The sequence below is a fragment of the Symphalangus syndactylus genome, chromosome 2, assembly GCF_028878055.3.
Source record: "Symphalangus syndactylus isolate Jambi chromosome 2, NHGRI_mSymSyn1-v2.1_pri, whole genome shotgun sequence".
NCBI classification, from domain to species: Eukaryota; Metazoa; Chordata; class Mammalia; order Primates; family Hylobatidae; genus Symphalangus; species Symphalangus syndactylus.
The window spans coordinates 67,225,220-67,241,562 of NC_072424.2; the positions used below are offsets into that span (position 1 = coordinate 67,225,220).

Sequence of the window (16,343 nt, forward strand, 5' to 3'; positions counted from 1 at the left end):
TGCACTTACCTTAAGACCCGATGATTCCACTTCTAGGTATATATCCTAAAAAACATTCTTACACACATGTATCAGGAGAAATATTTAAGAATGTTCATAGCAACACTGTTTACAGTAGCAAAAACTGGAGCCAATGCAACATCCAAAAGTAGAATGGGTAATTAAATTGTGTTATGTTTTTACAACAAAATACCTATATAACAGATAAATCAAACAGGTGAATCTCAGAAACATAATGCTGGGCAAAAGCTGCAAGTTGCATGGGAATCATGCAGAATGATTCTATTTTAAAAAAGCTCAAAAACATGCAAAAACAAACCATGTAGTGTTTAGGGACACATATATTTGTGATAACATAATTATTAACACAAAAGTTAGGATGGTGGTTTCCTCTGAAAGAGAAGGATATGATTATAGAGCAGCAGGTGGAAGGGTTCTTCCTTGAGTGGAAGCTTTAGCAAGGGCAGTTTCAGCGGAATGGCAGGGGTGGAAGCCAGAATGGTGTGTTGAAGGCTGCGTTGAAGCTAACAATATGAAAGACAGCTAATGCAGTCAGCTCATTAAAGAGATGTTGTTGAAAATAGGAGCAGAGTATGTTATCACAAAGCAGTGAAAATCATCATTTGCAGAGCAAACTTCTTTCTCACAAGGCAGAAGGAGGGTGTGCTAGGGTGAATATAAGAGGCTGGCTGTGATTGAGCTGAACGTAGGGGCAAGAACAGAGCTGCAGCCTGGGAGCCTTTCTCATAAAGAGGGAGATTTAGGAGTCTTCTTCATTGGTTGCCCAAAGACTGTCTGCCCATTTGGAGATGAGCAAGCAAGATCTCCAAGCAGCTCAGCCACTGCCTGCTTTGGCTCTCATGAGACCTCCTGCCAGGAATCCCCATTAATCAAAGTCTGGGAACAAAAGCAGACCAGTCAGTTCCCAGGAACACTCACATGTCTTGCAGGCTGGCTTGGGCTTTCTGTTTCTTTCGGGGTTATTGCTCTGACTACCCACAAATATAACTTAAAATCCCATCTCAATGTGACTTTCTGGTGACGTTTTAAAAACCTATCAGGGAAACCGAGCATTTGCATCTTTGGAAGTTTATTCAAGGGACTAGCTAGGAAAACTCAATGTGGAAAAGTACAAGAGATATGATCACATTGAAAGGCCATGTGGCCGGGCGCGGCAGCTCACGCCTGTAATCCCAGCACTTTGGGAGGCTGAGGCTGGAGGATGACGAGGTCAGGAGTTCTAGACCAGCCTGACCAACATGGTGAAACCCCATCTCTACTAAAAATACAAAAATTAGCCAGGGGTGGTGGCGGGCACCTGTAATCCCAGCTACTCAGGAGGCTGAAGCAGGAGAATCACTTGAACCTGGGAGGCGGAGGTTGCAGTGAGCCTAGATCGCGCCATTGCACTCCAGCCTGGGCGACAGAGTGAGACTTCGTTTCAAAAAAAAAAAAAATTATAAGAAAGAAAGAAAGAAAAAGTCAGATTCATGATAAGCTTGTCCGAAAACCTCAGGTAAGATTGATAGTCCATTTTAGGGTGCTCTTGCCTCCTCTTCCATCTCTCCGCCTTTGGAGAGCAGATACCTGTCCATGCTTCTTCGAAGGGTGGAATGAGCTCCCATCCATCTGTACATGTATTCAACAGTAGCTTATTGAATGCTTCCTGTGTTCAGGGAGCTCTTCTAGGTACTGAAGAAGTGGCTGTGAATGAAAGTAGACAAAACCAGATTGAGATAATGGTATGTAAAGTGTGATATGAATATGGGGGTCAGGCTCACTCAATGCTTTTGCCATTTCCATATGGGATGATTCCAACAAGATACTTATAGTCAAGCTGTTAGAAATAAAGTCTTCCTTTCCCCATATAAGTTACCAGCTGTACTGGTAACTGGGGAAATACAAACTACAACTATTATGAGAGATCATTTAGGTGAAAACAAGTGCTGGCAAAGATTGTGGGACACGGATGACTTTCTTTTTTTTTTTGAGACGGAGTCCCGCTCTGTTGCCCAGGCTACCCCAATAAATCTGGGTCATTCATCATTGTTGTTCAGTTTGCACTGAGCAGCCCCAGTTAAGTGAGCTATGGTTATATTGAAATATCCACTTGGCCACGAATTGAGTGAAGGTGGGAAGTTCCTCCTGCTAATTCTCCTCCCCTTCCAATACACTTCCTGGCAACCCCCACGCGGAAAACCTCACCCTACTGTAGGCCCCCTTCCTCCCACTCTTCAAAAGGCAGTGGCCCCAGCCAGAAGCGGGCTGCAGACCGCGGCCAGCCCCAGGGCCTCCCGGGTGCCACCTCTCTCTCGCGAGGGTCCCTGCCGTGCCCCGGCTCGCCGCTGGGAGGCGCTGCGGCCCCGGCGTAGGAGCCGCCGGCGGGGTGGGGCGGGACGGGCGGGACCGGCGGGACGGGGCGGAGGGCCCTGCGGCGGCGGGCGCGGCGGGCTCGGCCACAGGTAACCCGCAGGAGTCGAGAGCGCTGCCTGGCGCGCGGGCGGCTGGAGGCACGGCCCTGGGCTGCGCCGAGGCCCTGGGGCCGCCGGAGCCAGCGGGAGCCAGTCCCCGTCTTCGCCCCTCGCCCCCCACCGTGTCGCCGGCCTGGGTCCCTGCGGCGCGGACGTCCGGCGCGGGAGAGAAAGGTACCAGGCGACCTCGCCGGCCCCCTGAGACCCCCGCTTACACCGGGGTGGGCGCCTCAGGTCGGGGAGGACGCTGTCAGGGGAAGGCGGCGCTGCTCCCTCGGCACCCCAGGATCGCCGACTGCCCGCGCGGAGACCAGGACACCGCTCCTCGCCCCCTGGCCTGCGGCCTCCGAAAACGCCCGGCGCGAGGGGTTCCCCCCGGGGCGCCTCCCTCTTCGCCTGGCATCAGTTGCCTCCCGGGAATATGGAACTTCGGGCGAGGGAGGTGGAGAACTTTCTTCTGGGGCTCGTCCCTCGTTCTCTTGCTAGCTCGCAGTTTGAAGGAAGGGCGGTGGGGGCGGGGGTCCGAGTACCCCGCGGGCTGCGGCGCGGAGGAGGGTAGATCCCCGGCCTGCGGCCGCCTCCAAGTGACCCCGTCCCTCCCCGCTCTGGACGACCGCACTGGGGTGCAGTCGCAGGAGAGGGGCCGATACCCCTCAGGATCCCCATCGGCGAAGCCTTAGCAAGTGGCATCTCCCGGGGTCCAGAGAGTCGGCGTGCTGTCTGGTTTGGGTCCAGACATCAGCTCACCCGAGCTTATCTTGGGCATTTAAGTGTGTTGCTTCCGGTAGATCTCGGGGACTGGAGGGGAAGTGCAGCATTATTTGTGACCCAAGAGGGACTTGAATGTCTCAAAACTGGTCAAGAATGTTTCCCCCGCTTGGTAGCATGAGATGGGTCACGTGGTAGTAAAGAGCACTTTGGGCCCGTGAGACGGAGTTCTGACTCCACCACTTGTTAGGTGTGTGACTTTGGAAAACCCACTCCTTTAAACCTTAGTTTTTAGAACTCTAAACTGCAGGTATTGTACATAACCTCGTAGTATTGTGTTCATGCAGTGAAGTGATGGGAATGAAATGCTTGGCATTGTACTCTAGTGTGTTAGGCACCTTTTGCGAACCTGTTGGATGTTGAATTCATTCATGCTTAGGTTCTGTTAGGCCAGTGTAAGTGGAAGGAACTTGGGCAATGAAGACAAACACACCTGGGTCCAAGGTGGTCCCATCCATGGTATACTGATTGGGGGTTTCTCATCCCCAAAACACCAATAGCAACCTTGGCGGGGTTTTTGTTGTTGTTGTTTGGAGACAGAGTTTCGCTCAACAGTTGTCCAGGCTGTAAGCTTTGACCTCCTTAGCTCAAGCGATCCTCCCACCTCAGCCTGGGACCACCACACCTGGCTAATTTTGAATTTTTTTATTTTACTAGAGACAGAGTCTCACTGTGTTGCCCAAGCTGGTCTCAAACTCCTCCTGTCTCAGCCTCCCAAAGTGTTGGGATTACAGGTGTGAGCCACCGTACTGGTCTGCAGCCTTGTTCTTGAGTGTAGTAGGTGTGTCTATACCAATACATGTTATACTTTGTCATCTTTAGTATTTATTTAGCATATGGTAACAAAAAATATTTTAAAAATTAGGGATACAAATTAAAATTGGGGAGCATTTTCTGCCCTTTAGGTCATACTGGAGATGGGGGAAGGGTAGAGGAGGGATGAAGAGGAATTACAGAGACCAGAAAACAACTAGCCGCAGTGTTGGGAGGTATAAACCAATGGTAATTTTTAAAAATGCAAATATATTAACTCCTTGTTTTTTCATAGTGGCACTGAAAATTAATCTTAGTCTCCCACTTAAACTCATCAGCCTCCCCAAAGCCTTTCCAGATAAGCATATGCTTCATGTAAAAGCAGACTGACTGCGATCCAACTCAGCTGAGAGACAAGGCACACTTCCAACTCCCAAGGCCTCCTTCTTGTATAGAGATGCTGGTGCTGCCACTGTGAAATACATCATACACTCAGACAGTATAAACCTTAGAGTGCAATGTAAAGAGTAACAATAGATCACACCCAAGTACGTGTCACCCGGCTGAAGAACTAGAACATCCCCAGGCCCCTGGAGCCCCTGAGTACCCCTCTCCATTGCCATCCACTCACTTCTCGCCTCCCACCCAAGGAACCACTATTCTGGATGTTGTGTTAAATTTTTCCCTTGCTTATATGAAAAACCCTGAGGAAAGGAAGTTTCCCAACAAGCATTTCCACAATCGCCTGGAGCATTCTTTGTTTTTCTTTTTTTCTCAAAGAGCATTATTATTGAACTTAAAAGCAGGCTATTGAGGGTAAGATGCAAACCACAAAAAAGCCAGAAGTCTCAAAGTGGGGGGATCTTTTAGTCTCTGTCTTCTTCCAAGTTTCTCCTGTCTCCCTGGCACGGATCCCGAAGGTGTGTTCTGTCTGTGTAGGGGAGACCCAGTCTCTTCCAACATAGCTTGGAGGCTGTGATTTTAAAAGCTTTGCTTGAGTCCCTAAGAAGTGGGAAAACAGCAATTTGGGTGCATGTGTTTTAGAAGTTTTTTTAAAAATGCAAATTATCCAGAAGGCATTGTGTGGGATTTGAAGGATTAAGCTAAGCGTGACCTTTAAAAATGGTTTTAACAACCCAAATTCCTCTTCCTGGTTCATATGTTTGTGTTACGGTCTTTGTTTTATTTCTTCAAGGTCACATGGCTTTCCTTGGTGAATCTTACACTATTCTGTTACTTCTTGGTTAAGGCAAAGATTCTGAAACTTGGTTTCTTGGAGCCCTTAGTGTCTGAGTTAATTTTTTCACAATTCCCTTAGGTTTCAGTAGTTAGTAATTTTTTCACAATTCCCTTAGGTTTCAGTAGTTAGTCGTCAGGTTCAAACAACTGAGTATTTACTTAGAAGTTGTTTGAAAAAATAATATACATAAACTGAGAGAAAAAAATATTTTACATCCTTTAAAGTCATAATTACTAACCGGATGTGTGTGCCTGTACTACTTCTCAAACCTTGGGTTTGTGTTGGACACTGCCACTCTCATTTCCTGTTTCACATTAATATTTCTGCAGCATTTGGCTTTTATCACAGCGACCACAGAAAACCCAGCTTTGCAAAGATGTATTGTCTTGGATAGGAATGTAACATGATCTACTGTTGAAACTGCAAACTACCTCCAGTTAGTAGGTTCAGCAGTGTCCAGACATGTTTGGTATACTAGTTTCCATTGAAATTTTCGAATTTTCTACATTGCCCATTTGAATTTGCTATAGTTGCAAAACACCCAGTCAGGGGGTCCAAAATAGTAAACTTTGAAAACATTATGCTAGGTGAAACAAGTTAGTCACAGAAGGGACAATATTGTATGATTCTGTTTATATTAGGTACCTAGAGTAGTCATACACAGGGAGACAGAAAGTAGAATGGTGGTTGCCAGGGGCTAGGGGGAGGACAGAGTAGGGAACTCCTGTACTATTTTTGCAACTTCTATGTAAGACTAATATTATTTCAAAATAAAGTTTTTAAACGGTTTTTAAAAACGAATTCTGTTGATGGTGCCCCACTGCTGGACTGTACCAAGGCACCGAGGTTAGGGACAGCAGCAGAGAAAAGCTTAGGGATGACATTACCTCTGTTTCCCAGCTCTTCCTCATCCCGTCAAGGGGGAAGAGATGGAAGAAATAGCTATGTTCTCTCTCTTTTATAGGGAAGTGTCTGCATTATTTACTAGTGGGTTCCTTTATAAACCTGAGGATCAGCTATTAAATTTGCCACTAAAATAAGAATTTTTAACTTGGGGTTCAGTAGTGGGCTACAGATACTCTAAGATCTCCCGAAATTATGTATAAGTATTTAAGTGAATGCTCTTATGTATGTTTGAGGGGGAAGAAGTTCCATAGCTTTCATCAGATTCTCAAATGGTTTCTTAAGTCAAAAAAGGTTAGTAAGCGCTATAAGGAAATATTTACAGATTCCTACCTACCCCCACCCCATAAAAGGCCCCTTTATTTGGATGTCTTATCCCGTTTCAGTTATCTGACATATCTTTCCCCTACCAGTTACAAGAGGCTTTCTTTCTGCTCAGACCTCAGATAAGCCCGACCAGTTCTTTTTCCTCAGAGCCCCCAGCTATTCATCTGGATTCTGAAAACTCCAGGACCAATTCCTCAAGAGCCAAAGGAAGCCCCAGAATGAACATCTTGGAGTTCTGAATAGGGCAGATGTGGAACTGAAGTCTCACAACTGCCACATCTCTCTGTGCCCTCCTTAGGTCCAGAAAAATATGAAGTAAATAATAATACGTGAGGTACACAGCTATGGAAAAACTCATGAAGATGATACTGAATGACTGAAGTCCAGTACATTCTGCCTTGGGGGAGGCAAATTTAATTGTAAGAGTGTCTTCTGGTTTACATTTTATGTTCCAAATGTATTCTAAATATAGCATACAATACATCCTACCTTGTTTCATATCCAGTGATACAGGTGAGCTGTAGAATTTACACAGTGTTAGAAAAGATGTTAAATATCAGAATTTACTTAATAAATAGGTCTCTACTCATTCAGACTGGTTTCATTTTATTTTATTTTTGAGGCAAGGTCTCGCTGTCACCCAGGCTAGAGTGCAGTGGTGCAATTTCAACTCACTGCAACCTCTGCCTCCTGGGCTCAAAGTCATCCTCTCACCTCAGCCTCGTGAGTAGCTGGGACTACAGGCACATAACACCACGCCCTACTAATTTTTGTATTTTTGGTAGAGACAGGGTTTCACTTTGTTGCCCAGGCTCACACTGGTTTTAAACTGAGATGAATGGGGTAGGTAAGTGGCAAAAATGGTAATCTGCAAGCTCTTCTTATACATATGATTTCTCAATAGTTGCATTTATCTTAGAAATACTTCAATAAATCATGATTTGAGTCTTTCACCAATACAGGTATATTTTGTATTCTGTAAGGTAGGCTAACTGCTGTAACAAACATTTCCAAACCTCGGTGGTTTAATCTAGCTCACACAAGTCCTAATCGGTTATTCCTGTTGAGCAGCTCTCCTGGGTAGCTGTCCTTCAGGTGACTCAGGGATCAAGGTTCCTTCCTTCTTGTGATGCCATCATCTTCATGTGGTCTCCAGAGTCACTGCAAGGGGGAAAGAGTATGGCAAAAGGAAACCGTGTTGACTGCCTTCACCAGCAAGTGAAACACATCACTTCTGCTTACATTCTATTGGCAGAACCAGTCACATGGCCCCACCTAGATTCAAGGAAGCTAGGAAATACAGTCCCTGGCTGGGCAACTGTTTCTTAGCAAAAATAATTTACTTTGGGAAAGGAATAGAACTCTTTGGTGGATGAGTAACCATTTTTTGTACAATAAGGTGATAGTCTTTTAACTGGTCAATTAAGTGTAACTGCCTTTATGTAATTTATTTCTCACTTTTTTTTTTTAGACAAAATCTCACTCTGTTGCCTAGGCTGGAGTGCAATAGTGTGATCTCAGCTCACCACAACCTCCACCACCCAGGTTCAAGCGATTCTCCTGCCTCAGCCTCCTGAGTAGCTGGGATTACAGGCGCCCACCACTGGGCCTGGCTAATATTTGTATTTTTAGTAGAGTCAGTGTTTTGCCACGTTGGCCAGCCTGGTTTCGAACTCCTGACCTCAGGTGATCTGCCCGCCTTGGCCTCCTAAAGTGCTGAGATTACAGGTGTGAGCCACTGCACCTGGCCTATTTCTTACTTTCTAAATGTATATGTGTATATGTATATATATGTATGTGTTTATATATGTGCATATACTGCATAAATAAAATGTTGTGTCTTCATAGTGGAGGGTGTGGAGGAGACTTCCATACAGGAAACAAATGTATCATAATTGCCATGTGAGCAAATAAAAATGCCATTAAGCCATCTAGGTTCAGACATTTATTAGGGAATGAAGCATATTTAATTTACTCAGAATCATCCAACCATGTAGAGAATTGTACATTTGAGTAAGATGGAGCAGAGAAAGATTAGCAAAGGACAAGAATATGCATGTCTTAATGGCTTTGTTAATGTTATCGTAAGAGTTTAAAACTACTTTAGGCTGCTGGCAATAGGCTAGGTATGAAACTTATTTCCCCTTCAAAAAAAAAAGTTTTTGCCATGGAATGTGTTACATAATCACAAAGTGTATGTGTCAGTTTTACTTATTTGCTCTTAAGGGAAAGTAAAATTGTAAAATTTGAATCTGTTTTTCTTATTTGTTTGAAGTAAATTTGTGCCCAAGAGGGTGCACAGCATCAAATGGTAGACATTAAAGGATTACAGGATCGTGTGAAAGATCCCAAGACCCAGTTAGAGTCATGGAGAACTTCAGTAATGTGCGCCAATTCTAGTAATGCTTCAGCATCATTTATCCATTACTAGTTGACATTGGGCTGTTCTACCTAAGGAAAAGGCCCAAATAATTAAAATTTACCATCTTTTAAATCCTAATTTTCTCTTTTTTCTTTTTCCGAGACAGGGTCTCGTTCTGTCACCCAGGCAGGAGTGCAGTAGTGCAATCTCGGCTTACTGCAAACTCTGCCTTCTGGGTTCAAGCAATTCTTGTGCCTCAGCCTCCCGAGTAGCTGGGATTACAGGTGCACCAACACACTCAGTTAATTTTTGTATTTTTAGTAGAGATGGGGTTTTACCGTGTTAGCCATGCTGCTCTTGAACTCTTGACCTCAAGTGATCTGCCTGCCTTGGCCTCCCAAAGTGCTGGGATTACAGGCCTAAGCCACCATACCTGGCCTTAAATCCTAATTTTAAAATAAAGTTTCCTGTTTCATGGTGCTCATATTTGTGTAGTGAAGGAAAAATAATTTTTCCTCTACTCTTGTGAGTTCTCAGTTGGGACCCCTGTAACAAAACATAGATTAACAAGAGAAAAACAAATGGAAGTTTATTAACATGTATATTTCATATGTACATGGGAGAAAACTCAGGGAAAGAGTAATTCTCAAAAAGATTTCTTAGAACTCTGGCTTATATAGCATCTTCAACAAAGAACAGTACACTTTTAGAGAAGTGACAAGACAAAGGAAAAAGACCTTGAGTCTTTAGTGATGGCGAATTGTAGGAAGGCAAATACATGGGGAACTAATGGCAGATAAAGGCTAGTTAGTGCAGTTTGTTATATACATGCCTCTGGTGCCATCTCTAGGCTGAAAAGGACCTAAAGCTGTCTTCTGTGACTAACCTTTATCCTTCCTGGTGGAGAGAGGAGAAGGGACACCTTTGTTAATTTATGTCCTGCTTTTAGGCAAATAGGGGAAGGCAAAGAGCTTTTCTTGTATCCACTTCTCAGTTGCCTTCAGCTCAAAATAATCCTTTTGCCAAAGTGGCATATTTTGGGGTAGCATATCCTGATACTTTTCATTGGAATTAAAGATGCACTAGCTGGGTGTGGCAGTGAGCACCTGTAGTCCCAGCTACTTGGGAGAGGCTAAGGTGGGAGGATCACTTGAGCCCAGGAGTTTGAGGTTGCAGTGCAATATGGTCATGCCTGTGGATAGCCACTGCACTCCAGCCTAGGCAACATAGCAAGACCCCATCTCGAAAAAAAAAAAAAGAGATGTACTAGACCAAAGGTTGGCAAATTATAGCCATGGCCCAAATCCAGCTTGATGCCTGTTTCATTCCTTTGCATGGTGTCTGTAGCTGCTTTCAACTGCAATGGCAGAGTTGAGTAGTTTGCACAGAGACTACCTGGCCTACAAAACCTGATATATTTTACTATCTGTTTCTTTGCAGAAAAACATGTTGATGATGCCTTCACTAGATACAAAATTAGTATAACTCAGTTTGATAATAACTCTGTTCCTAGTTAGAACCTACTTAATCTCTGCGGCCCACTGTTACTTCACTATAGTGGGGATAAATGACCTTGAACAAGTTACTGAATTTATCTTCTTTTTTTTCTTTCTCTATTTTTTTCTTTTGAGACAGAGTCTCACTCTGTCGCCCAGGCTGGAGTGCAGTGGCGTGATCTCAGCTCACAGCAACCTGTGCCTCCCGGGTTCAGGTGATTCTCCTGCCTCAGCCTCCTGAGTAGCTGGGATTACAGGCACCCGCCACCACGCCTGGCTAATTTTTTTGTATTTTTAGTAGAGGCAGGGTTTCGCCATGTTGGCCAGGCTCGTCTGGAGCTCCTGACCTCAAGTGATCTGCCCGCCTTGGCCTCAAAGTGCTGGGATTACAGGCATGAGCCACTGCACCTGGCCAAATTTATCTTCTAGTTAGCTATCTTCCAGTTAGCTTCCTTAGACCAATACTTCTCAAACTTATGCACATGTCAACAAAAAAAGCCAAACTCCTGTAAAGTATTTAAAGAGGTTTATTCTGAGCCAACTATGAGTGACCATGGCCTTGGTTTTCTTTTCTTTTCTTTCCTTTTTTTTTTTTTTTTTTTTTTTTGAGAAACAGAGTTTTGCTCTTATTGCCCAGGCTGGAGTGCAATGGCATGATCTTGGCTCACTGCAACCTCTGCCTCCTGGGTTCCAGCAGTTCTCCTGCCTCAGCCACCCGAGTAGCTGGGATTATAGGCATGCGCCACCACACCCAGCTACCCAGCTAACTTTGTATTCTTAGTAGAGATGGGGTTTCACCATGTTGGTCAGGCTGGTCTCGAACTCCTGACCTCAGATGATCTGCCTGCCTCGGCTTCCCAAAGTGTTGGGATTACAGGTGTGAGCCACCGTGCCCAGCCAGCCATGGTTTTCAAGAGGTCCTGAGAACATGTGTCTAGGTGGTTGGGTTACAGCTTGGTTTTGTTTTTATTTTTTTATTTTTTTGAGATAGGGTCTCACTCTGTCGCCCAGGCTGAAGCAGTGGCATGATCTCAGCTCATGCAGCCTCCGCCTCCCAGGTTCAAGCACTTCTCGTGCCTCAGTCTCCTAAGTAGCTGGGATTACAGGTGTGCGCTCCCACACCCAGTTAATGTTTGTATTGTTAGTAGAGACGGGGTTTCGCCATGTTCCCTAGGCTGGTCTGGAACTCCTGGGCTCAAGCAATCCACCTGCCTTGGCTCCCCAAAGTGCTGGGATTACAGGCCTGAGCCACTGTGCCTGGCCCATCAGCTTGGTTTTATACATTTGAGGGAGACATAGACACCAATCAGGCTGGGTGAGGTGGCTCACGCCTATAGTCCCAGCACTTTGGGAGGCTAAGGTGGTCAGATTGCTTGAGCCTGGGAGTTCAAGACCAGCCTGTGCAACATAGTGAAAGCCCATCTATTTAAAAAAAAAAAAAAAATTAGCCAGGCATGGTGGCACATGTTTGTAGTCCCAGCTATTCAGGAGTCTGAGGTAAGAGGATCGCTTGAACCTGGGAGGTCGAGACTCCAGTGAGCCAAGACTGGCACCACTGCACTCCAACAGAGTGTAAGACCCTGGGCAACAAGAGTGTAAGACCCTGGGCAACAGAGCAAAACCCTGTCTAAAAAAAAAAAACACACAATATCTGTGAGGTGTGTATTGGTTTGGTTCAAAGATTTTCTCATTGGCAATTGGTTGCAAAAGTTATTATCTAAAGATCTGGAATCAGTAGACAGAAGTCTCTGGGTTAAGATAAGGGGTTGTGGAGACCAAGGTTCTTACTATGTAGGTGAAGTCTCATAGGTGGCCACCATTAGAGATCACAGATGGCAAATGTTTTCTGTTTAAACCTTTAAAAGATGCTGGACTCTCAGTTGATCTCCTCAGGATATGGAGGGACTAGAGGGGGTAAGATCTAGTTATGTTAATAGAGATTCTTTGCAGAAGCAATTTTTCCTCCACAAAAGATGGCTTTGTAGGGCCATTTCAAAATATGGCAAAGAAACATATTTTGGGATAAAATATTTTGATTTTCTTCTTTATCTGTCATGTGATACTAGAGTCAGATTGGAAATTGGTACCTTATTGCTACAAAGAATCTGTTTTGTCAGTTTTAAGATCTCTGTTTTAATGTTACTGCTGGTCAGTTGTGCCTGAACTCCAAAAGGGAGAGGGTATAATGAAGCACATCTGCTTCCCCCACCCCTGCCTATTTTTCAGGTTTCTTTGGAATTCTTTGGCCCCGGTGGGGGTGAGGGGGATCCATTCAGTTGGTTGGGGGAGCTTAGAATTTTATTTTTGGCTTAAATGTAAGAATAATCTGGGGAATATATTAAAATTTGGGAATTCTCAGCCTTACTCCGTAGATTCTAATTCACTAGGTCTGGGGAGGCACACATTTAACAATCAACCCAGATTCTGATGAGGTGACCTGTGGTCCACACTTTATTTTATTTTTTGGGACAGGGTCTCACTCTATGACCCAGGCTGGAATGCAGAGGTGTGATTATGGCTCTGCAGTCTCAACCTCTCAGGTTTAAGCGATCCTCCCACTTCAGCCTCCCATCTCAGCCACCCGAGTAGCTGGGGCTACAGGCGCATGCCACTACGCCTGGCTAATTTTTGTATTTTTTGTAGAGATGAGATTTTGCCATGTTGCTGAGGCTGGCACCCTTTAAATAATTTGAGCCCTTATGGCAACTTGTCTTTTGGTTCCAAAAATTGTTTCGTACCTCTAGATAAAGTTCTTGTCTCAACCAGCATTGAAGCCTTGCCTAACTGATAGGAGAGCTTGGAACCAAGAGGGGAATGCCCAATGGCATTAATCATTAGCTTCTGAACAGAGCAGTAAGCTTGTCCTATAAATCAAATCACTCACTGAGCTTATCTACAGGGACCTCTGCAGCTTCGCTTCCAAATAGAAATGATAGAAAAAGTTGGCACTGGGGCTTTAGTGAATGTGAATGGTTTATATCAGAGCTCAGTTTGCCTCTTGATTCTAAGAGAGAACAAATTAAAGTTAAAATGAGCACTGTGGCCCTGGATTAGCCATCTTTTTTTAAAAATCAAGGTAAAAGTTAATAAAAGAAAGAGCTTTGATGAGAGGAAGGACCTAAGTCCAGGCACTTTAAGAACAAATACTTGTTTGTTTATAATTTTCTGAATCTCCAGAATGTACTATCCTGAGTTACATAATATCTATTGAATGGCTTGCTTACTGAAGCCTTTGTTTTCCTCCATTTGCTGTTCAAAAACTTAGGAGATAGCCGCAGATCAGTAATGAATAACAGCAAAATCCCCTGGCACCTGTTGGATTTTTATACAAAACAGAGAAAGTTAAAACTTGAAGGAACAATGAAAGAACCTCACATCTCCAGTACTCGATATGATTGAAGTTAGGTTGCTACTGTTTAGAAACACTGTTTTAAAACTGAGGTTTTGATGCCTTAAAGCATTTTTCATCTTTGCTACCTTGCTGAAATAAAATCTAAAAGTTTCATTGGGTGTAAGCCAGGGTATATTGTACTTTGAAATATAAGTAAACATTTTATCATCCAATGACAGACTTATAACTAATTAGATATTTTCCTGTTGGGATATATCTAGGGAAATTCATTTCAAAAGCTGTTTATTAATAGGGACTTTAGAAATTCTATTTAAGGGCTGGGCGCGGTGGCTCACGCCTGCAATCCCAGCACTTTGGGAGGTTGAGGTGGGTGGATCACCTGAGATCAGGAGTTTGAGACCAGCCTGGCCAACACGGTGAAAACCCATCTCTACTAAAAATAAAAAAATTAGGCAGGCATGGTGGCGCACACCTGCAGTCCCAGCTACTTGGGAGGCTGAGGCAGGAGAGTCGCTTGAACCTGAGAGGCAGAGGTTATAGTGAGCCAAGATCACACCATTGCACTCCAACATGAGTGACAAGAGCGAAACTCCATGTCAAAAAAAAAAATCTATGTAAGACTATCAAAGGATTCCTTTACATAGTGAGCTCCCCTAGTCCCTAGATATTTAATATATAGGCATAGCTCATTTTATTGCACTTTGCAGATATGTGTTTTTCACAAATTGAAGGCTTGTGGCAATTCTGTGTTGAGGGTCTATCAGTACCATTTTTCCAACAACATGTGCTCGCTCCATGTCTCTGTGTCACATTTTGGTAATTCTCACAATATTTCAGACTTTTTCATTATTATTATGAAAAATTGTTTTGGTGATCTGTGATCAGAGATCTTTTTTTTTTTTTTTTTTTTTTTTTTGAGATAGAGTCTTGCTCTGTTGCCCAGACTGGAGTGCAGTGGCATGATCTCAGCTCACTGGAACCTCCACCTCCCAGGTTCAAGTGATCCTCCTGCCTCAGCCCCACTAGTAGCTGGGATTACAGGCACTTGCCACCATGCCCAGCTAATTTTTGTATTTTATTTATTTATTTTTTTGACATGGAGTCTCCCTCTGTTGCCAGGCTGGAGTGCAGTGAAGCAATCTCTGCTCACTGCAACCTCCACCTCCTGGGTTCAAGTGGTTCCCCTCCCTCAGCCTCCTGAGTAGCTGGGACTACAGGTGCGCACCACCATGCCTGGCTAATTTTTGTATTTTAGTAGAGACGGGGTTTCCATGTTGGTCAGGATGGTCTCAATCTCCTGACCTTGTGATCTGCCCGCCTCGGCCTTCCAAAGTGCTGGGATTACAGGCGTGAGTCACGGCGCCCGGCTCAATTTTTGTATTTTTAGTAGAGATGGGATTTTTCCATGTTGGCCAGGCTGGTCTCAAACTCCTGACCTCAGGTGATCCTCCTGCCTTGGCCTCCCAAAGTGCTAGGTACAGCCGTGAGCCACTGCGCCCGGCTGATCAGAGATCTTTGATGTTATTATTGTAATCATTTTGGGAGACCATGAATTGTGCCCAAATAAGAAGGAGAACTTAATAAGTGTTGTATGTGTTCTGGCTGTTCCACTGACCAGCTGTTACCCATCTCTCTCCCTCTCTTTGGGCCTCCTATTCCCTAAGACACAGCAATATTAAAATTAGGTGAATTGGCTAGGCACAGTGGCTCATGCCTGTAATCACAGCACTTTGGGAGGCCGAGGCAGGCGGATCACCTGAGGTCAGGAGTTTGAGACCAGCCTGATCAACATGGTGAAACTCCGTCTCTACTAAAAATACAAAATTAAGCGGGCATGGTGGTGCACGTCTGTAATCCAAGCTACTTGGGAGGCTGAGGCAGGAGAATCCCTTGAACCTGGAAGGCGGAGGTTGCAGTGAGCCAAGATCATGCCATTGCACTCCAGCCTGGGCAACAAGAGCGAAACTTTGTCTCTAAATAAATAAATAAAATAAAATTAGGTGAATTAGTAATCCCACAATGGCCTCTAAGCATTCAAGTGAAAGGAAGAGTCTCACAACTTTCACTTTAAGTCAAGAGTTACAATTAATATTAGTGAGGCAGGCATGTCAAAAACCAAGATAGGAAGAAAGCTAGGACTCTTGTGCCAAAGGGCTAGCCAAGTTGTGAATGCAAAGGAAAAATTCTTGAAAGAAATTAAAAGTGCTACTCTAGGGCTGGGCGCAGTGGCTCACTCCTGTTATCCCAGCACATTAGGAGGCTGAGGCAGGAGGATGGCTTTAGACCAGGAGTTCAAGACCAGCCTGACCAACTGATATAGTTTGGCCGTGTCCCCACCCAAATCTCATCTTGAACTGTAGCTCCCATAATCCCCGTGTGTCATGGGAGGGACCTGGTGGAAGGTAATTTAATCATGGGGGCAGTTACCCTCATGCTCTTCTTGTGATAGTGAGTTCTCACGAGATTGGATAGTTTTATAAGGGGCTTTTTCCCCTTTTGATTGGCACTAATTACTGCTGCCATGTGAAGAAGGAGGTGTTTGCTTCCCCTTCTGCCATGATAGTGAGTTTCCTGAGGGCTCCCCAGCCCTGCAGAACTGTGAGTCAATTAAACCTCTTTCCTTTATAAACTACCCAGTCTTGGGTATTTCTTTGTAGCAGCATGATAATTG

At 44.5% G+C, this 16,343-nt stretch overlaps 1 long non-coding RNA gene across 1 annotated transcript; it reads right to left on the bottom strand.

Annotated features, from left to right (window-relative positions):
- Positions 1-939: 939 nt before the first annotated feature.
- On the bottom strand, positions 940-3,254 carry LOC134732746 (uncharacterized). The gene is made up of 2 exons (XR_010116227.1): positions 2,687-3,254; positions 940-1,704 (listed from the first exon to the last, which is right to left on the bottom strand). It is a non-coding gene; the product is annotated as an uncharacterized lncRNA (long non-coding RNA).
- Positions 3,255-16,343: the final 13,089 nt, after the last annotated feature.